The following is a 24,486-nucleotide window of genomic DNA, read 5'->3' on the forward strand; positions in this document are numbered from 1 at the left end:
ACAAATACATGGTTATGTTCCTAATGCTACCTACAATCCATTTCTAATGTCAATTTGACAAGGCAAATGTGTTTGGGGGAAAAGCCCCAAATTTTCGATCAAAAGGGTCATAAACCCTAATTTTTCGGCTCAAAATTGGACAAATGTAGAAGATTAATGCAAGATTGAGACACATACCTCGATTAGTCATCTTTAATGCAAGCTTTTGAATCAAACCTTGGCGGAAATGGTGAAGATTTGAGAGAGAAATGAGAGATTTGTGTTTCGAATAAGAATGAACATAAACCTCCTGATTTTCGCGTTTTTACGCAGGAAGGCCAAATTGGGGAATAGACGCAGCAGGCGCTGCGCCTCTTCCAAGAGACGCAGCTCTTGCTGCGCCTCTTCCTTTTGTTCCCTCCATACGGATTTTCAAAAATTCGTTATGAGTTCGTTATTTGTGGGCCCATCTTTGGTGCGCCTCTTCCCCGATGCTATTTCATTCTTTTGGTCCGTTTGGCGATTTTTCTTTCGTTCGCCCGCATTTCCAAGCCCGCAGCGGATCATTGCGTACTATTTATTCCTTCCAAGACCTTCTGCTTGTCGCAACGAGCATTGGTTCCTTCACAAACTTCGACACACCTTCATTATGTCTTCAGCGAGAGTAAGCGGATATACTTTCCCTCTCATGACGAGAAGAATAATTCCCAATCGTGTCTCTAGCGAGAGTAAGCGGACGTACTGTCTCTCTCAAGACGTATGGATTGACGATCTACCTAAGCAGATTTCCTCCCAGCAGTTCCCGCCTGTGTCCTGCTATTCGCAATTATTTCCCGAAGACTACCCAAAGCAGTTTTCTCTCAGCAGTTCCCGCTTGTGTCCTGCTACTCTCAATATTTCTCGTCTCCCCACGGAGTTCAACAGGGTGTCGTTCTCCAGAAGTTCCCAAACCCAAAGCCTTCTTTCTTAGGTTCGTAAACCCGAAATTAGGACTTTTTAACTATAGGATCCCAATCCTTCTAGGTTCATAAGCCTCCAAGTTCCCCAAACCAATAGAGTTCCTATACCCAACCTTCGGTTTACCCCTTAAGTTGAACTTACTTTAGGCCTCCTTCCCGTCAATGCTTTCCTTTAGGGTCCCACACCCTAGCACAATCCTTATATATCCTTTAGGTCTTAACCTTAGCTCCTACGCTTACCCTTAGCTCCTATGCACCTCCGGAAGCATCTCGAGAAGAAGTCTCAGGTATGGTCTCTTCTTATGGCTGGCGAGCTTCCTTACGTAGTCTAATGGACTTTAAACGACCCTCCCCGATAGTCGACAGACTCTAAAATGTTCCCGACGACAGGTCCTTGGCTCAGACCCCTTGAGCCGCCTCGCGTCGCCATAGTCGTCGAGTTGTAATCTTGATTGACCTGATGGCTATACTTTGACTTTCGCCTTGTCCAAGCCTCGGTCAAAGTGGAGGCTCAGAGATACCTCATTTCTGCACCTCTCGCAAACCACCCGGTGATGATTGGGCCGCATGTTTGGTACGCGGAACGATTTGTGACGATTCGTAAGATTATCGTCAAGTGATTGCTCAAATATTAATGTCTACCTCTTAGTTGTCATCTACGTCCCGATACGGTCGTTTTGACAGTAATTAGAGTACATTCGGAGTCCGGGCCTAAAACCGTCTCCATTTTCTGATAACCGTTAAAACCCGAGTCAGAATGTTCTGGAATGTTCCGGATATTTCTATTTCATATTTCACAAATTTTATCTTTTAGTAAGTAAATTCCCGTAATATTCATATAAGATATTAAGGAAATCGAATTATTTCCGTCCTACCATAACTTAAACACGGAAATCTTTCTTCTGCAGGAGGAAACCACTTGGGAATAGACACAAAGGTCCGCGCGCGCCTCTTCAAGAGACGCATGTGGCTGCTGCGCCCTCTTCCCGGCCCTTTCTCGCATGTTTCTCGTATCTTTTTCAAATTTTTCCGAGATTCACTTCCAAAGAGTCTCCGAAACCCTAATTCCTTCACGTGATTAGTATAAATAGGAGCCTTCGCTCCTCATATTTCTCACGCGAGTGTCCGCCCTTCTCTTCTCCCTTTGCATTCTAGACTTTGTTCTTGCTTTTCGGCGTCTACGTGCTTGAACATTCGACCACGTAAGCTCGGATCCTTCCGGGTACCAGCCTCCCCGTTGCATGACCGACCAATTTGACCAACTCCACATCAATCAACTTAATTAATTAATCGTTTTCCTCTTACGAGGGCACTTTCTTTGCATTCGCGTCGAGCATCACTAATCGATATCTTAGTCCTTCTCGTTTCGTCAACATGTAAGTCTGAGGGTGTAATCTCTTTTATTTATTGTTATTTATTTATTGTATCACAATTGTAAGATTTATGTCGAAAATACCATTAAAACCGATTTCTAAAACCGTGCTTTAAAACTCTTTTTTACGGATTTCCAGTAGACAGACGTCGAGAAAAGACGCAGCAACTGCTGCGCCTATTCGAAGGAGCGCAGTACCTGCTGCGCCTCTTCGTGAGGCTGCCGCAGTTCCTGCTTCTTTTCTTCTTCCTCCGTCCTCTGTAAATTCGTTTATTATTTGATTCTTGTTTTCTTTTGTTTATTTCGTTGATTCTTCATTACAATAGCATAATAATTCACATGTATACCATTAATCGTCATCATTATCATGCTTTAATCGTTACAAATCCGACTTAAATCCCTTATAATCTCAATATTTGCGGGTTTTCGTCATTAAACTCAAATCCGGGTTGTAGAAATTCAATTCATCCATATTGAATTTCTGGAATTCGACCTTTGAAATATTTTCATCTGTCTTTTGTCATATTCATTATTAATCCATTGTTAATCCATCTGTTTTACTTAATTTGTTCGTTTAATTCGCTAATCCATCGTTCATTCATTTAAATAATTCGTTTAATTCCGTCTCATTCATATTTTACTGTTTTTATGACCTATTCAGATGTTAAATAACATGTTAATCACTTTCATCCGATTAAATAATTTAATTGATCATTAAAATTACCAATTAACATTAACGGCTTGCAATTACGGCTTCACAGCCAGAACTGAGCCAAGGAACAGACGCAGCGTCTGCTGCGCCTATTCCAAAGGACGCAGCTCTGCTGCGCCTGTTCCTGGCTGAGTTCTGTCCCTGAACTCCGTTTCTGCCTTGGCATAGTTTAATTAGTTTACGTATTATCTGACTATTATCCGTAATATCACGCTAATTCCTGTTCGTTAGTTTATTTTATTCTTTTATTCCTTTTTCTCAAATCATCCGTTTTAAAGGTATTTTCGACATAAATCGCCTATTCCATTGTAATTATTGTAATTTTCATTATTGTATTTCTTTTATTGCTTGTATGTTTTCACATGTAAATCAACATTAAATCCTACTTCGACCCAATTGTATGCTAATTACGTGTTTACCGACTTAGTATTAATTCTCACATGTTAGGATTAAAACTTGGATGTTGCATTGCATGCATATAATCGACGATATATCAAGTACGAATAACTTCCCTAATCATTAGTAGAGGCCGCTATCGAGGCGGGCGGGATTAGGTGTTCGATCAAAAGAGCTTCCTAATACGTACCCTCACCCCTTACTCCAGATATCTGTGAACACCCGTGTTCATTGGCATCCACGAGAGTCATTCTAGACATAGAATGCTAAGGGTAACGATTGCTTAGTGTTCATGTCTCTACTTTGTGTCTTGACATGACACGAGGTACTCGAACGGTTCCAATTTCCCATAAAAATTGGTGGCGACTCCTTACAAAAATGCAAACGCTTGTTTCCCAAGCCCCCCTGTGGGCCCCCGCTGTCCACACAATCAAACCCCGATTTGCGAGAAGGATACCTATCCAAACAAAGTGTGTAAGGAGGGTGCCCTAGCCTCGTGCTCGAAATTAATGAAAGCTCTTTGACGAAATAGAAATTTGTAACGTCAATGGTATGCGTGACTCAATCGGGATTCGAAACGCGGGGATGAGAAAACTCACGCCGACGAGACGAGCCAATTGGTCGAAAAGGGTTAGGTTGTGGGCCCGGACAAGGAACCCGACCGTGACCGTAATATCAATTAATGCATTCCAACCAAGACTTCGTTCAAGTCTCACCATCTAGGGGTCACAAAGACGTAAGTGTCCTAATTCTCCCCAGTGGAGTCGCCAATCTGTGGACATGGGCCACGTCTCGGTCTGTGGATTTGGGCCACCTACCGGTCCGTAGTCACGGGGCACCTGCACGCCAGGCCAATCTGTGGACATGCGGCGGTCTTTTAAAAGCCACGCTCGGCGGCGTAAAAATGCTTTCGACCGGATCGTTTTAGATCGGTCGGTTTCGTCTCGGTAAGGGTCTCAAAACGATTAGAGATGTTCGGAGTCGCCACCAAGCATTTGTGGGATGCTTGGAACCCGTTCGAATCCACTTTATACCTCGATCAAACGAAGCACAAAGCAGGGTTTGACATAGGTACTAAAGATAAGGAATCGTCCCTCTTTAGCATCCTATCTCTAGAATGACTCTCGTACGCCCTAGATAAGATTGTCCACTATCCAAAGTTTCTGAGTAAGAGGTGAAGGTATGTATTGGGAAGCACTTTAATCAGACACCCAATCCCGCCCGCGATAGCGGCCTCTACTGATCGATCTTGGTTGGTTGAATACAAAAGTTGATAAAACGGTTTAAATGCATGAATGCGCATCCAATGATTTAAACCTAACATGTGAGAGCTTTCTAAGTTGGTTGATTTAATCCAAGTATCAAGTATAAGATGTCAAGTTGGATTTACGGTTGATTTGCATACAAGACGGAAATTAAACATCCATTTACCGTATTAGGTTTATGGTGCATAACGTAATCCATTTGTCTTAGTAAGGCATTTTGCAAATATGATTTTGAATAATCAACTAGTCATCTGATCCGTCCTATATCCGGGCTAACCAGAGTCGGGATCGTCCTAGACTAATGCTGGAAAGGGAACAGGCCCTACACCAGACGGCTACATGAGGCGCGAGCCAGCCGGCGGTATAAGGGGCCTCTCCCTGGTTTTGAAAATGAGAAATGGAGGGCCTGTTTAGGCACGGGTCAGCCCACGGTTTATGTGCCGTGTTCTGACTTTTTAGAAAACGTTATAAAACGTGTTGAAAATGGGTATTTGAACCCGATTCGGTTTGAAAGGGTCGTTTAGACCGTATTTGTTTATTTGAGGATCGGGACTCGAATGGTCATCATTATTTTGATAATATTCGGTGTCGGGTTCGACTTGACAAGCTTGACATGAATAGTTTTGAAAATAATTATGAACTAATTGTTTTAAGTTCATTTGAATGTAATTAGTCGATACTCATCATCGTACCCGGGTTGAAATCCGGCATGGTATGTAGAACCAAGGATGACGTTGTGTTGGTGACTAATATATTTACTTTGAAAATGTAAAGAAATGATGAAAGGCTTTAAAATACTTCCCAAAATGTAAAGAAATGAAATAAAAGGCTTTAAAATACCTTTTAAATGTCATTAACCAAATATCATCACCAAACACGGATTTAATCGTCATGGTATGAGGAACCAAGGGTGAAATATGTTTTATGGTTAAAACAAATAAAATGAAAAAGATTCGAAATAGTAAAACCGATTACAAATATGAAAATGAATTTAAGGGGAAAGACGAGACAAACACGGTTGAGTACTGGTCTGGACACCCCATTTAGACGCGGGTAAGCCTGCAACCTAAGGGGCTTCTGTCTCAGACCAAAACTCAGTTTTGGCTCGTTTATCCCATATTTTGGACCATTTATGCATGTTTTAGCATGTTGTAGTCATGAAATAAACAAAGACATGATAAAAGAGGATTTTTACACCCTCATACTTACATGTTTGGTTATGGCGAGTGACCGACGTAAGTGTAACAACTCGTTTGGTCGGAAAAAACTCGGTTTCAAACCGTTTTGGTAAGTAAAAAGAGTGTTTTAAGATTAGTGATGGTATAGTGGTCGAAATGGTCGGTCAAGTGATTTAATGCACGATGACGGTACCAAACAATATGTAAGGCTTGTATTTACGATCGGTAGGTCGTAAATACGCGTCGGATTGTGACTTAAGAAGTCGAGTCGAGAATTTTAAGGGAGAAAAGAAGGGGCGGACACTCGCGTAAGTCTCAAATGGGGGGCATTTGAGGGGTATTTATAGGGAAATGAGTGGTTGTGTGAGTTTTGAGCTGCTCAAAGAGGCGCGAGCCACGTCGCGGTTCTTCGAGTTGTCTTGTCACTTTCACAACAAACGCAATCATGATTTGTTCTATCCTAGATTTTGTAGTCACATGTTTGGTACTTGACCAAACATGAATCCGGGAAAACCTAAGGTAGAAGGTTTGAAATGTTTTGTTTTTGGTGGTTGACTCGGTTTGACTCGTTGTTGGAGTCGGGATTTAAATTTTTGAGTCGGTTTTTGGTGCGGTGTCAGTTTTGACTGTAGTTAGTGTCATTGCGACCCCTGCGTCGTGCATTAAACACTCCAGATATTTTTGAAATGTTTTATTTTTGAAATCGTTTTAAGTTTTCCGACGTAAAGTTGTACACAAACTGTCGATCAAACGTCGCGATTCCAAATCATGTTATAGTCCGATAATCATCGGGTTTTTGTTGGAGTCTTAGCAGATACTGGGTATCTACAAAACCATGTCTTACTTAGAGACAATATTCACCCTAATTTAAACCCGAACCTATCATAACATAAAGGGTTTAGGGTTGAATTAGGCGGGTCCGCACCGCCTAATCCAACCCTAAACCATTTTCCGTCTTACTTAAAGATATTATTCCTCCTAATTTAAACTCGTCCCCTAGAAAGGGTTTAATGTGCCCCTTTAAGATGTCTTTTTGTCATTAGGTGCATGATAAGAAGTTGTATGTGCATTAAAAAGTTGTTTAGGTACATCAGTTAGTTCTAATTTCACCTATCCTCTTGAAACTTGGTTTTTCTGCTTGTACTAAAATATGTCATTATATAATGAACAAATATGAAGAAACTAAAACTGAGAGGTGAGAAAAATGGTACAAGTACAAGCGGGTCAAAGAGCTCTCCCATTAGGAAAGATATTGTTGTCGGAATGAGAAAAAGAAATGATGGTTCTCATTCAGACTACGCCGAATCCTTTATATTTAAGGACAAGAATGTCACCAAAGTTGTTAACATTTATCAATTCCACTCATGATTCTGACATTTCAATTTCAGTAAGGTACCACATCTTTGTCCGTGTTTCTGAATTGTATTTAATACGATTTCTTTTGGAAATTATAAAGTTTGGTATTCACTGCCTATTTTGTTGATGTCATTGGGCTTTTTCTTTAGTACTCCGTGCATTTTAGCGTTGACTCAATAATGAAGATATAGATTAAAGAGAGATGTTAATAAATCATATTTTATGCGGTTTTGGTGATCAATTTTCTAAGATCTTGCATTTTCGTAAAGTGATGTTTTGTACAAAGTACTGGATAACTTCCATTATTTATTATGAATATTTGGTTTAGTACGGTACTGTTTGATGATGAGTTTATAAAGGTATAAATATGGCTTAAATGTTCTTAGTTCTTACCACCTTTTGTAGGAAGACTTGGAGAGACGTTTAATGACTGTCATTATCGACATCCCATGTCTTGCTAGAACTCTTGAATGGGCTTGATGGCACGTCATGAGTGGGTATAAGTAAACTTAAAATAAGGGCATTTGGTCATTTTCAACTTTCAAGCTCAAGCCTTGATTAAAAATAGAAATGTATACAATGATACGGAACAACCCTAAATTAAATGCATACCCTTAAATTTGGAGAAAAGAAAGTAATTATAATAATGTGACATACTTGTAGTAGGGTTATCGACTAATCGTCCGACATACCAAGTTTCAGTCCTTGAAACTTATTATCATGCTTGATACTATCATATGTTAGGCGGAAGGCTTTTTGTGTTGCCAAACAGGTGCTATAGTTGGGAATGAGTGATGCACTAGATGATTGTCTCGTTGAAAAGATCCTGCGTCTACAAAAAGGATTTGTGGTTTTGCTTCAGGAATTAGCGACTTCAACAGGTGACATACATCCTTATATATTACTCCAAGAACTTATCCCTATTGTGAAGATCATGCTGTCTCATATACAAATTTACCCATATTTCTGAAAAAAAGTTGTTTGACATATGGTGTAAACGTCTCAGATTCAAACTGGCTTAGTTGCTAGAGACTTCTGCAAAGTTCGCTGAATGTGATCTTTTTTCCCCCCATTGAGTCGAATTTTTTTAATGTATCTACTACGTATTTTAATGTATCTACTACATATTTTAGTGTATTTATAAGCATTTGAGTGTACCTATGCACATATGAATGTTAATAGTGTATCTATATGGTATTTAGTGTACCTATGCTAATAAACCGTGTATGTGTGATTAATAGTAATAATATATAATATATAATGGTCTGATGATATCTCTTTCTATGTAACTAATAACCTTTTTAGTGTATCCGCAACATATTTTAATGGATTTACAAGCATTTTAGTGTACATATGACAATTTAGTGTATTATAAACATTTTGTCTGTGTGTTTAAATGTATTTCTGGGGTATGTCTCAAAAATAAATATGCATTCTAAATGTAATATATTAATATTGTTATCGTATGCATATATGAGTGCATCTATTTTATACATATGAGTGTATATGTGCTAGTAAATACTGTATTTATATGTGCTATTAATAGTAATTTATGATGGTGTCTAATGTCTTTTCAAACTGATATAGTGATATTGTATTTGTCTAATTTACCAATTGGGTGGATTTGTTTCAACTCTTTGTAACATCGCAAATTCTCATTTATGTATGCCCTTCATTTCATTTTTGTTTGGCGTATTTTAAAGGCTATTAGCTCAATGGTAGAGCGATGTGCAAACTTTTGCACAAAGGTATGGGTTCGAGTCCCATATAGCCTATTAACAAGTGAGTCCCATGATTAGAACTATTTAAGATGCAAGCAATATAAACTATTATGATTTAAGTATGCCATGCATAATCATACTTGCGGGCAAAGACGACCAGGCCGTGATCAGACAAAGAGGCAGTGTAGTAGCTTTATAGTGATCAAAAGTTCAAAGACGAACATATATATAGAAACTATGACCATATATGCATGCCATACTTGGTATAGGATTATAAGTTCCAGTGTTTCGCAATCTCAAAGTAAAAATAAAACTAGCATTTCATAGCCAATATGGGAGTTGAACCCACACCTTGTACATTGCACAATGCTCTGCCATTTGAGCCAATTGGCTTTTAAAATAAGTAAAATGAGAATATTTGTAATGTAAAGGCGCCAATGTGCGCTATCAAATAAATTATAAACTGATAAGTTTGCTTACCTATATCTGGAGTAACAAGTTGAGATATCTACAGTTAATTTTCTCAATCGACCTAAGTAGTTCTGATCATGGCTCTAGTGTATCAAATAAAAGGCATAATAGGTTATCCCAAATATAACAAGTAATTTAATCACTTGAGCTTCTACTTTTTCGTTAGTCTTAAGTTTAAGACGGGTCAAATATCATCCCACATGATATATTCAGGTGAGCATATGTCCTACATTTGTATCATATATGTGTACGGTCAAGTTGTCCACACTGGTCAATAGGGATAAAAAAGTTAAATACATACATATATATATATATATATATATATATATATATATATATATATATATATATATATATATATATATATATCACGTTGAGGCTTCAAAAAATAAGAGTAGCAATATTACTCTACCTGCCAAAAATAATTCTTATCATTAATCAAGGAGTCCACTAAGCTTAGCTAGTAATTTCTCGAGAATTTAGTTTCTTAACAAACAAAAGTGATCTTAAGCTTCACAATTTATAGTTTCTTCTCTTTAGCCTGCAACATTATGAGAAAATGGGAGTGTACTGAAGTCCATCAACTAGCAACAAAAATCTTTTGAGAAAGGTATGTCACTCACATTAGATGAGCGGGCATGAAGAAAATAAGTTCGATTTTTAAAGAATGACAATTACACATCATTCAAATGCATTGAATAAACTAGCAGACATAAGTTCTCCCAAATAATTTTCACTCTTTAAATAATACTAGCATACATAAGTTATCCCAAGTTCTCTCACAGACACACCCCAAATAGAGTTCCGATCGTTGTTTCCTACATAGAAGAAAGAGCTCTACTACTGTTTGGACACACACACACTAGTACCAACATGATTGTTAGTTCATCAGTAAGCAATTGAGCCAGCAAATGGGAGACAAGAGTAACATTCTACTTGTTCTCTATAACTTGAACATTCTCAAAACATGGGAGTACAGTGACTGTAAGCTATCCCCTTCGTCTTAATTATTTATTTATCTTTTATATTCGTTATGAGGGGTTCTTAACCAAAGATTAAAAAAATAATTGGGACGATTATAGATTTCTTACAAAGTCCCAAATTTTAGGAAAGGAGAAAAAGAGATAATGTTTCATTCACTCATTCCTAATGAAATTATGCGATCAGCTAACAAAAAAAGCTTTTGGGAATTGGGAGAGTCATGCCACTCCACATCAGATGAGCAGGTATACCATTAAGCAAGTACATTGTAAACACTCTTAATCAAATTTATTACTATGTATACAGAAATTAACCTAGGTGCACAAAAATATTCAGTAGATACACGAAAATAACCACTACATGTACAAAAATAACACATTAAATTTCTCTATGAATAAAGAGAGGAAGTTGTGCGTTTCTTCAAGCCAAATATGCAACCTAGGAGCTTGCTAATATTAACGAAAAACTAAACAACACTTGGTAAAAATCTAGGTCAAAATCATATTAAGTCAAATTTAGGACTAATAACTACAAATAAAACTGGAATAAGGCTTAATTTCCAGATTTTACTTTCTATGAACCCTATACTGCATATCACGCAATATAATTTAAATGTTGCATCAATTTAGATTGAAAACAGAATCAATCAAAAAAAATTGGTATAAACTCATTGTACAATTACAATAATACGAAAATGATATCATCTAGGTTACAAAATTAATAGATTTGAACATAAACTTACCTTTATTAATGGTGGCGACAAAGGAAAATTATGGTGGTCAGCGATGGAGAAGTTAAAGAAGCGTAGAGAGAGAGAGAGAGAGAGAGAGAGAGAGAGAGAGAGAGAGAGAGAGAAGTGTGATTTATAATGTCAGAGAATGTTTGATATTTGCTACGATCCTAATTATACAAATAATAGATTGAGCGATTGATCTCAATCATTGGACCGCGTCTGATCTAATGGTCCTTAGATGACAAGAGGTTCTCATGGTTCTCATTATATATATATATATATATATATATATATATATAGAGGCAAGTTCTAATGAGTCCACCTAAAATGGTGAGTCCACTAAGTCCTAATCCTAGCCATTGATCTCTAAAATTGATGGTTGAGATTTTACAATTCTAAGATGAAAACTTTAATGTTTTATAACTGAAACTTTAATTTATTAGTTTAACTTTAATTCTTTACAATTATAAGTTTAACTTTTATGAATGAAATTTTAATGCTGAAAGTTAAAACTTTAATTTTTTTGGCCAATTTCTAATATTAAAATTTGAATTTATTTAATTTTACAGATTTATAAATGTAACTTTAATGTTTTAAGAATGAAACTTTAATGCTAAAAATTGAAACTTTAATTTTTTTAACTAATTTTTAATATTAAACTTTGAATTTATTTATTTTTACAGATTTATAAATATAACTTTAATGTTTTACGAATGAAACTTTAATGCTAAAAATTGAAACTTTAATTTTTTTAACTAATTTTTAATATTAAACTTTAAATTTATTTATTTTTACAGATTTATAAATATAACTTTAATGTTTTACGAATGAAACTTTAATGCTAAAAATTAAAACTTTAATTTTTTAAAACAATTTCTAATTTAAAAATTTCAATTTTTTTAATTTTATTGATTTATAAATGTAACTTTAATGTTTTACGATCAAACTTTAATTCTAAAAATTGAAACTTTAATTTTTTTAAACAATTTCTAATATAAAAGTTTTAATTTTTTAAATGTAACTTTAATGTTTTACGACTGAAACTTTAATGCTAAAATGTGTAACTTTAATTTTTTTAGACCATTTTTTAATATAAAAATTTGTTTTCATGAAATAATGTACTTGGGACTAATATTTATTTAATTTAACTAATTTTTAACTGTAACTTTAATGATATACGAGTGAAACTTTAATGCTTTAAAGTGAAACTTTAATGCTTTTTAGGCCATTTTTAATATAAAAATTTAAATTTATGTACTAATGTAATTGTAACTAATATTTCATTAATTTTGCTGATTTATGAATGAAACTTTAATGTTAAACTAGTGAAACTTTAATGATAATTAGTGAAATTTTAATTTTTTTAGGCCATTTCAATAAAAAAATTTGTATTTATGTAATAATGTATTTCTGACTGATGTAACTTTAATGTTTTACGACTGAAACTTTAATGCTAAAATGTGTAACTTTAATTTTTTTAGACCATTTTTTAATATAAAAATTTGTTTTCATGAAATAATGTACTTGGGACTAATATTTATTTAATTTAACTAATTTTTAACTGTAACTTTAATGATATACGAGTGAAACTTTAATGCTTTAAAGTGAAACTTTAATGCTTTTTAGGCCATTTTTAATATAAAAATTTAAATTTATGTACTAATGTAATTGTAACTAATATTTCATTAATTTTGCTGATTTATGAATGAAACTTTAATGTTAAACTAGTGAAACTTTAATGATAATTAGTGAAATTTTAATTTTTTTAGGCCATTTCAATAAAAAAATTTGTATTTATGTAATAATGTATTTCTGACTGAAATTTATGTAATTTCTTTAATTTACAATTGTAACTTTAATGGTAGTGAAACTTTAATGGTAGTACTAGTGATTTTTTATACATTTATATTTTATACAAGTTTATATCCATCCACCATCCACCATCATCAACACCACCAACACCATCACCCACCACGAGCCTCCCTGCCTGACCCACCACTCCCAACGCCTCCACGACACCACCCAGACCCACCACCACCACAAATGGAGGAAAAATCAGAAAAAAAAAAAAAAAAAAAAAAAAAAAAAGTCGACACCAACAGCAATCTAACCCACGTCCACCACCCAGATCCGCCATCACCACCAATCTAACCCACACACCTTACCAACCGCCCACGACATCACCACCACCACTAGCCTCACACATAAAACACCAACAACCACCACCACAAGTGCTTTTTTCAAATATGAAAAAAAAAGGGAGAAGGCGGCTGCCGCCGTTTTGTTGTAGGTCTGGTCGGAGAAGGGGAGGAAGAAGAAAGGGGAAGGGGAGGCGGTGGAGTTGTGACGGCGTGGCAGCAAGGGCGGTGCAGAGGAGATATGAGGAGGCGGGATTTCAAAATTCAAAATTCGAAAAAAAAAGGCGGTATTTCGAGGAGGAAGAGAGGGAGGCGACGAGTGGTGGGGTGCGGCGTTTGGTGGATGTGTCGGAGTGTGGCTGCTGTTGTTGTCGTTGCTTGAAGTCGGCATATGGAGGAGGGTGACTAGTGGACTGGTGGTTGTTGTTGTAGGCGTCGCTGGTGGATATGTTGCGTTGGCGGCGGTGTTGGCGTGGAGGCGGCGTGGCAGGGGGTCGTGAGTGAGGGAAAGGAGGAAGGAGAGTTGGTGGCGGTGAGGGAGAGTTGTTGGTGGAGGCGGCGAGGCAGGGGAGTGCGGCAGGAGGGGAGTGAAGGCGGCAGGGGGGCACGGCAGGGAGAAGTAGAGAGACGGAGAGAGAAAGGGAGGAAGTGAGAGAAATTGATGTTGGTAAAATGAAATAGAATTAGGGTTTGTTGAGTTATATATAGGATATTTATTTTCAGAATTAATCTTAAATTTGATTTTGTTATAATCTAATAAATTTAAGATTAGACTAAATAATTTCCTTTAAGGAAGGTGGGCTTTCATTTGACACAATTACATATATATATATATATATATATATATATATATATATATATATATATATATTACAAACACACACACCCTTATATTTTATAAAAAATAATTTAAAAATATAAATTTGTGACTAAAAGCCAAAAGTAGATTTTTATAAAAATTACGAGTATTACACCACCACTCTTCCAATGAGAAAAAGTCAACTAAGAGCATCGGCAATAGTAGAACCGAAATTGAGTTTGTTCTTAGCCACATCATTGCCACCTCATATCTTTCATCGAAATCGATTGCTAATGCTCTAAAGTGCTTTGTTAATGCTCTAAAGTGCTTTGTACCAAAACTAACATAACTAATGTAAATGTGGTAAGTACGACCATTGCTAATGCTTTAAAGTGCTTTGTACCAAAAATAATACTCACTCTTATTCACTATATTCTTCCCCTTTCCTTTTTGCACAAGAAATAAGAAACCGATTTTGGACCACACAAAACACACTACCCCACATGTAATTTAATTTGGACCACACAAATCAACCCAAAAAAAGAAAATAGGGAAGAAAACCTGAATAATCCAAATAAGGAAATAGGGAAGAAAATGGTGAATAGGAGGGAGTATAACTAATGTAAATGTCGTAAAGGACCAAACTGCCCTTTTTAAATCTAAACTAATATTCAGTGAGACCTGCCCATTTTCGTTAAATTAAACCTTACCAAAGATCTGTCATTCTCCCTACTTGAAAATTGTAATGATTAATAAAATTATTTCTATGTGTTCAGATCAAAATGCTCGGCGATTTGCAGATCGTGAAACAAGAAAATATGGCGTCGAGTATGTGTGAAGAATTTAGGAAGGAAGGCATGCAGGGACGATATCGGATGAGATTAAGGGATCTATGGGTGCTTGTGAGAGACTTGCTTGGTGCTGCCTTTTTCCCACAGTTGGCTACTTACACTGAGAAAGGAAAGAAGGGAGAAAAGACCTTCCTGAGCGACATCGGTGTGAATGTGAATAAGGCGATGAGGCCTACCGCCAATGGAGTTAAGGTGAGTTCTAGTACTCGAGATCAATTTGTTATATTCTAGACTAAATTAATCCTTTTTAGAAAGATGTTTGCTTGAGTGAGTTCTTGACTGACAAGTTAACCTTTTCTGAACTAGCATGTACTACGTTTGCATATGTTGATTCCAAGTTAGATCTGAGGCCTCTTTCAAGTACTGTATTGTCCTAGCTTTGCGTCCTAGTTTTGCGCTTGCGGAGTGCAGATTTGAATATACATGATTCTAAAGTGTTATCTTGTGACATTTTAATAAGTAAGTCTTTTTGGCAATCTTTTATTTGGTGAAGTCTAGTCTATTGCTGTGCTTACTGCTTATATGTGTTAATTCACTCTCTAAACACGTGTCATGTTAGACACAAGTATTACATTTTTGCATACTAAAATCAAAAGGTGGAATCAAGCCATTTTTAGACATCTCAAGCATTCTTTTGTAGTGTACATGTCCTAGCCTAATCATGCCATAAATCAGATTTATTATTGCGAGAATCAACCATGAAGGTAGAAGCCATATTATTACTAATATTAAGCACAAAAATATCATTACGAAGATATCAAAATCCTACGAATTAAACACACTTAGATAATACATATTTTGTTCGACTCATACTTGTTTATACCACATCTAGATAATAGACTACGAAAGCTAAATTCTTTCTCATTTAGAGTACATGTATGTAGTTTTTATTTAAATGAACATATTTCCCGGAACTAACCAACACTACTACACCACGACTAAGGATTGGAGTTGTTGACTCGTATCCCATGTAAAGGATAGATCCGTATTTCACTGGTTCATACTTCTTGAACCATCTACGGTCTTCAAAGACATGCTTTGTAGCACCAGAATCAACCCTCGTAACAACTTCATTACATTGCACATAGAATGCTTCAAAAATTAGTGGTATATAATTCACAAAAGGTTGAACACCACAATCAAAATTCTGACCTTTATGAGTGGAAGGGGCCTTGGTCAGTACTCAGTAGATCATTGGTCGAAACGTTGTTTACCCGGCCTCTTCTTAGACTTATTAACCTTGCAACCAACGAAATGCTCAATTTTGCCACAAATCCAACAAGCACCCTTGGTTCTGGTTCTTGTTGTAGGCCGTTTCTGTGAAGATGAGCATCCTCCATTGTTGATCATTAGTAAGCTTATAAGAATGTTTGTTATAGAGAGTTTGTTATAGAGAGAAGTAAGAGGGAGAAGTTGTTATATATTGAATGAATAGAATTAGTTATTACAATCTGTTAATGTTGCTTATATACAAGTGATGTAACTACCTTCTAACTAACACTTGCTTACGTCATTATTACATCATTATATGTTCATATTCCCCCCTCAAGCTGGATTGCAATTCTGAAGTTGTAATCCAAGCTTGGTACTTAGAAAATTATGCTGTTGGGAGCCCAATGCCTTTGTCAGTAAATCTGCTAGCTGCATTCCTGTTCGAACATGTTAGGGAACCAGAAATCCTTCTTGTAGTTTATCTCGAACATAGTGATAGTCGATATCTAAGTGTTTTGTTCGCTCATGAAAGATAGGATTCTGAGCAATGTGTTGTGCAGCTTTGTTATCGCAGAAAAGAGGAATGGGTTTTGGTATACTGACTTGCAAATCAGATAAAAGGTTGTCAATCCACACCATCTCACTTGTAGTAAAAGACATGCTGCGGTATTCAGCCTCTGCTGAACTCTTGCTAACCGTCTTTTGCTTTTTAGTTTTCCAGGAAACTAGGGACTCTCCCATGAATATGCAATACCCACTTAGAGATCTTGCTGAAAATGCACATTGACCCCAGTCTGAGTCACTATATGCAGTAACAGTTAAAGGAGTGTTTGCAGGATAGTACAAACCAGAATTCATTGTTTTCTTCAAATACCTGACCACATGTATTGCTGCCTGCATGTGTGGCACTCTTGGCTGTTGGAGAAATTGACTCAAATGCTGTGTAGAGTAAGAGATGTTTGGCCGTGTCATATTTAGGTACAGCAATCTACCTATAAGTCGTCTGTATCGTTCTGGATCAGGCAAAATTTCTCCTGAATCAGTAGAGAGTTTCAATCCTCGTGCCATTGGAAAGTCTGCAGGTGTGCAATCTTCCATCTGCATATCCTTGATAATGTCTAGTGTATACTTTCTCTGATTCAAGAGCAAACCAGATGCATTTCTTGCAATTTCTAAACCCAGAAAATACCTCATTTTGCCCAGATCCTTAATTGTGAATGCCTTGTCAAGACCCAACTTGATACTGTCAATTTCCTCAATTGATTCTCCTGTCAATAGTACATCATCAACATAGACAAGTGCTATGATGAACTTCTTTGTCACTGGATGCATCCTAGTAAACAGAGAATAGTCATGTTTTGATTGAACAAAACCCTGATTTTGTAAGAACTTGGTCAACTCTATATTCCACTGACGGGAAGCTTGCTTTAAACCATAGAGAGATCTCTTTAGCCTTCACACTTGACCAGGTTTTGCTATGGTGTAACCTTCTGGTGGAGTCATATAGACTTCCTCCTCCAAATAGCCATGTAAAAAAGCGTTGTTAATGTCTAATTGATAGAGTGGCCATCCTTTTGAAGCTGCCAAAGCAAGAAGTACTCTAACTGTTGCAAACTTAGCAACGGGAGAGAAAGTATGAACATAATCCTTGTATTTAACTTGATTGAAACCCTTAGCCACTAGCCTTGCTTTGAAACGTTCCACTGAACCATCTGCTCGATGTTTTACTTTGTATACCCACTTTGAGCCAATTGCTTTATGTCCTGCTGGTAGAGTAGTTAGGGTCCAAGTTTCATTTTGTTCTAATGCCTGCTACTCTTTATACATGGCTTCTAACCATCTCTGATCTTTCTGTGCTTGTAAAAAAATAGTTGGTTCAACTTCATTGATAACTTTTGACAATGAGTTGACATATTCTTCAGAAAACTCTACCATACTGTCCAAAATAGAAGCATGGAGAGCATTAGAAGTACATTGCGCAACTTGAGAAGCATTCTTTTGTGCAGGTACTCTCTGAGGACAATAATAACCCTTCAGTCTTGTGGACAATTGTATTGGCCTAGAAGACTGCCTAGGTGGTGTCCTAGTCTGAACTGTCGTTCTCTGTTGGTTAGCAACAGCTGGTTGCTGCTCAGTAGTGCCTGCAGATGTTCCTTGTTGGTTAGCAGTGTCATTTTCAGGTGTTACCCTAGCATTGAGCTGCATATTTCCTGTGGAAATAGGATCATCCTGATGAAATAAATCCACCAAATCATTACTGGTATACCTGAATCTTCTGAAGGAGTAGTAGCATTAGTTTTAAAAGGAAATATCTCTTCTTGAAAAATAACATCCCTGGCTACAAATGTTTTGTGATCCTGTAAGTCATACAATTTGTAACCTTTTTGGCCAAATGGGTAGCCAATGAACACACACTTCCTACCCTTTGGTCCAAATTTATCTTTGTGTGAGAGAGGCATGGGTGCATAGCACAAACATCCTAAGACTCTCAACTCATCATAAGTTGTTGGTTTCCCAAAAAGTACCTCAAATGGTGTTTTCCAGCCTAGTATAGAGGTTGGCATCTTGTTAATCAAATATGTGACAGCCAGTACACACTCACCCCAGAATTTTATTGGCAAATTAGCATGAATTTTGATAGCTCTTGCTGTTTCAATTAAATGCATGTGCTTTCTTTCCACACGGCCATTTTGTTGTGGTCTTCCCACAATGCTTCTTTGCAAAACAATACCCTTCTCATTAAACAAATCATAACATTGTTCTTGTAAGAATTGTGACCCATTATCACTTCTAAATGTCTTGACCTTACCTTTGAATTGTGTTTCAACATAGGCAAGAAAATTCTTGATTAAATTGGCCACCTGAAACTTGTTTTGGAACATATATATCCAAGTAACCCTTGAATGATCATCAAGGATGGTAAGGAAGTATTTAGCTCCTGTTATTGTAGGAGTTTTGTAAGGACCCCATAGATCCATATGAACTAGATCAAACAATCCCTGAGCATGTGAATTACTTCTATTGAAAGGCAACATATGCAGTTTAGACAAATGACATGTGCCACAATTAAACTTCTTCATTGATCCCACTGTCAAAGGTTTTACATGCTGCATCTTATCAAAGAAACTATGTCCTAACCTAGAATGAAAAAGTTCAAGGTTACATTCAGCATTACAAGCATTAGAATCAGACAAATGGCTTGACTGTCCAAGAGCTCTTGAGTCTTGTACTCTTGAGACTTTATTCTTTATTTCCAAATCTGGGGCAAACCAGTAAAGGCCTCTTTTCTTTATAGCCATCCCAAGTCTTGTGATGCGTGTCATTTATATGATGTTTTACACCCTATTTTACACGCATTTCAGAGCTCGATTGAGTAGTTTATGCTACTATTTCCCTTGTTTTGTGTATTTCTTCCTTTTCTTGTGATTTTGTAGGAATATGAAGATTTCAGTGGAAAATAAGCTGAATCCATCCCTAAGTACTTAGCATTGCATTTGACATGGATTATTGACTCGAGGAATGAGCTTGGTGCGCGTTTCAAGGCCTAAAGATAGCAAAAGCAAGGGTGCGTACGAGTTTAACAAGCAAAGAAGCATTTCATGATATTGCAGCCTCGTTCAGATGGCTATATCTCGAGTTATAGAGTAGATAATCGAGTGATTCCAATTGGAGGTGAAAGCTTATCCTCTTAGCTTTCCAACGCCGCGTAGAACGCCTGATTTGGCCAAGTAACGAAGAAATGACAGCTGTTTTCAGATCGGTGCGCGCTGCAGGAATCGGAATCGTCAGAATGCAATTCTGTACAGCACTCTTGGTCGATCGACTGGCCTCAGTGGTCGATCGACCACTCCACGAGCTGATACGCAAGTTAAAAGATCGAGAATAAGAAAGCCCAATGTATTCTTAGGTTTAGAAATAAGAGCTACGTTGTATTCCTATATAACGCAGCTTTAGTTTGTAGAATAATCATCAAGTTTTTATCATTAAGTTCTTATCATTAGTTTAGGGAAATAATTAGGGTTTGGTTTTCGAGTTTAATCATTCAATACAATTCCTTTCGTTCGTGCTTTTGATCTTCTTCCTGCAATTCTTCTACTGGTATTCTTTTGTTCCATAATTTCAGTTTTATTGCTTTATTTCATTCGTAGCTAGAATTGCTAGAATAGTTTCCCATAAGCCAAATTATTGTTTTATGCTAGTCTTTTGTTTAGTTAATTTAATCATGCATTCGTCTGTTTTATTAGTCAATTTTATCATTGTTATTACCTTCAGTATGAGCAGCTAAATCACCTTGCTAAGATGTAGGGGATCTATGGCGTAGATGGCAGTAGAATAGGTAACCCCGCATTAGGGCTTGGTCGATCGATCCGCTTAACTAGTCGACCGATCGAGCCGGTTGGTCGATCGATCGGGGTAGCTGGTCGATCGACCCGACTTCGTGTCGATTAGCACCGTATAATTCGTTAAGTGCAATATTTAACAATGAGACCGAGAGGAGACTTGTTAGATGCTTAGTTTTGACCGACCCATAGATCGAAAGATAGGGAAGGGCATTAATTAACGAGTTGAAACGACTAAATTGCTGAGATCGAGAGATAACGTAATTTAGGCTTTAGGAATCACTTTTCAGGGCGAGAGCTAGCATTAGTGAGACTTAGGGACTAGTAGCATAGGCCGAAAGGAGCTACTAGTTAACTTGGACCGAGAGGACTTGTTTTACTCATCCTACACGATTGTATTTCGGACTTACCTAGGATTTTGTGCCATCACAGCTATAGTGAACCGACCGTCTTAGCGTTTCTTTTATCATTGTTTACATCGTCTGCTACTATCTTTCGTTTATTTAGTTTATGTTATTAGATTTAGTTATAATTCTCATCAAAACCCTCACAACTGTTACCCGACAGACTGAAATATATAGCAACTATTATCTCCCTACCTCCCTGCGGGTCGACCCTTACTACCGCTTGCTAGTTGTAGTTCGGAATTTATAAATATTATTTTTGGTACTCACTTCGACAGGTATCATCTTGCCTTACTGATAAGGTCATGGAACACACAATGTTCAGATGTAAATAAGACATTCATGGGAGTTTGCTGAATCAATTTGCTTACTGATAGCAAATTTTGTTTAAAATCTGGAACCACTAATACATCCTTCAAATGAACAGCAGATGTTAGCTTGATATCACCCACTGTATTTACCAACTTTATAGACCCATCAGGAAGACCAATAACTACAGGCTTAGTCAAGGACCTAACATTGGTAAGTATGTCCATTTTTGACGTCATATGGTCTGAGGCACCTGTGTCAACTATCCAATCTAATTGACCATATGTTTGTGCAATCAGAAATGCCTCGAATACAAGTCGACTGCAAAGTTCATCAAGAATCTTCACGAGATGACTTGTCGACATGGCTTTGTACACTGTTTGTATGACATTCTCGAACAATGCCGTCACCACAAAGAGTGTCAACTCCCATCATGTTTGAACATCCTGCAGTAGGAACAGTTGAACCACCTGCAGTAGGAACATCAAGTGGATTATCAGTTTGCATAACTTCAGCATTATTAGCTCTCCTATGGTAGACATTGGTCCTCCCACCAGAACCAGAATGCCTGCCACGACCCCTGCCATTTTTGTTTGCAAGATGCCTGATTCTTTGATAGCAACCTGATATTGGGTGTCCCTTCTTGCCCACGAATCACGGGGCTTCGATGAAAGCACTCGGATCGCATGGCCCCCTTTCTGACAACCATTGCAGAACTTAGGTGGTTTATCCTGAGTCACATCCTGCCTTTGACGTTTCCAATCACCCTGATGAGCATCATTAGATCTCATGGAAGCATAAGCATTCACTTCAGTAGGTACCATAGTATGTTCAGAGATTTGTCTTTGTTTTTCAATCTTCTGTAACAATCCTAAGGCCTTATTCAGAGGTGGTAAAGCATCCATAGACAATATAGTAGTCTTAACAGTATCGTAACCATTATTGAGTCCCATCAAGAATTGTATAAGTTTTGAATTATTCTCCCTTTCAAGAATCTTTTTTAACAATTGACAGGTACAACTAGTCATTGCACCACATGTCCAATATGGTATGGGGTCTAACTCATCAAGACTTTCCCAAGTTGTTTTCATCTTGCTATAGTATTCTACCAAACTAGCATTTTCCTGAGAAATACGTCCCAAATCTTTCTTTAAGGAGTAAATTTCTAGACTGTTGACCTGACCATACCTATCTAACAACTCAAGCCACATTTCTTTAGCATTAGCAGCATACTTCAAAGTTTCACCAATTTCAGGTTCTACAGAATTTGTAATCCAACGCATGATCAAAAGATCACACCTCCTCCATTGATGATAGGTGTTAGCTGTTTGAGCAGGTGCTCTACAAGTACCGTCAATAAAACCTTCTTTATTTTTGGCAATTAGAGCATTATAAACTTCTCGTTTCCATTGAAGAAAACTATTATTTCCATTGAATTTAATGTCAGTCAATTTCAATGTCGGCTGATCAGTGTTAGAAATGTATAATGGATCATCAAGAACAGCATAAGGAGCAACAGCAGAAGCACTAGTATCAGATGATATGATTGCACAGAAATGAAGCTAAATCAATCAAGAAGAGTTGAAGACAGTAGAGAATAACGAGCAAGAATCACATAAAAATGATCAACAATCGAAGAATTTTGCGGAAGCGAAAGAAAAAAGAGATCGAGAAGAATAAATCTCACAAACTGATGAACAAAATCAGCAAAGAAAACCAGGATCAACACCAGAATTAACCAAAATAAACCAGAATCAATCCCCCGGTTCGTCTGATACCATGTGAAGATGAGCATCCTCCATTGTTGATCATTAGTAAGCTTATAAGAATGTTTGTTATAGAGAGTTTGTTATAGAGAGAAGTAAGAGAGAGAAGTTGTTATGTATTGAATGAATAGAATTAGTTATTACAATCTGTTAATGTTGCTTATATACAAGTGATGTAACTACCTTCTAACTAACACTTGCTTACGTCATTATTACATCATTATATGTTCATAGTTTCTTTCCTGTATTCTTCTAAGAACTCTCACTGACTTCCATCACGTTGATGGAGGGAGGTTCGAAAGTTTCCTTTCCGTTGGACTTCACACCCTATTGCGCTCTTAGGAACTCTTCTATGCACAACTGTCCACCGAGTTGTACCAAAAACAACTCTTCATTTTTAAGCTTAAGCAATACACACATAACCCTCCAAGAAAGAGGCAATTTGTCTATTATATGAGACACCGAAATGTACTCATTCATTTTCATCTTTTGTTGTGCAAATTGGCATAGGATTCAAAGTAATTCATTATATTGTTCCAAATCTAGAGTCCGACATTTTTATTAGTCGACTCGACATTTTGTATTAAATACGGGATCAGACATACCGTTTAGAATGCGTGCCCGGCATATATAATCATCATTTTCCCATTTAAGGCATTTGCAGGTTTTCTATATCGGTCCATCCTATTGGGTTCCGGCATGGCAGTGCTTAAGACATAAGCAACCTTGAGGATGGTGATGAGAAAATGCATCTTTTTCTGCCATCGATGAAAATCCGCCCCTTCAAACTTCTCTAATTTCCCGTATTTCAAAGTCATTTCACGAATGCTTGACATTGTCACGACTCACAATTTAAATACTCCTCAATAATGTTGTATATGGAGGATGTGAATAATCAAAAATAGTAGTATGACTTGGATAAATCGAGAATCACGTAACACAGCCACGCTCAACGGTTATAAGAAATTTCTTGTAGGATAAGACTCGATCTCCCTTGAAGTTTTAGGGTTACACTTACAAGAATGCATATGCAATTTCTGTTTTGAAAGTTATACCAAAGTCTAGAATTTACGATTTTTTTTTTCGGTTTTTAATCATGCATTAATTTGTATTTATACAAGTATCTTCATGCCTCCAAGATAATTCAGTTAATTTTAGAAGAGGTACCTTTTGGACAAACACCTATTGAAAAATCTGCGACAACATTGAAATTGAGCGTAAAATACGTCCACCCCGGTTGCCCCGGGTTCATACCCCGATCGGGCGACCGGGGACACAATAAAAAGCCATGGGCGTGAGAATTACGTACACTCTGGTTGCCCGAGGCTTATACCCCGACCAAGGTCGCAACCGAAGCTAAATTTTCACTGATATTTGGTTAAGTATGAAAAATGTTTACACCCCGGCTCCCGGGCTTTTCAGCCGCGACAAGGGTTCACACCACGGTTGCCGACTGGGGTTCACAGCCCTACAAGGGCCGCAGCAAAAACCTAGAAAGATTAATGATCATTTACTTAGCCAAATTTCATCTATTTCCTTTGTAA

This window comes from Silene latifolia, chromosome 10, assembly GCF_048544455.1.
Source record: "Silene latifolia isolate original U9 population chromosome 10, ASM4854445v1, whole genome shotgun sequence".
Lineage (NCBI taxonomy): Eukaryota > Viridiplantae > Streptophyta > Magnoliopsida > Caryophyllales > Caryophyllaceae > Silene > Silene latifolia.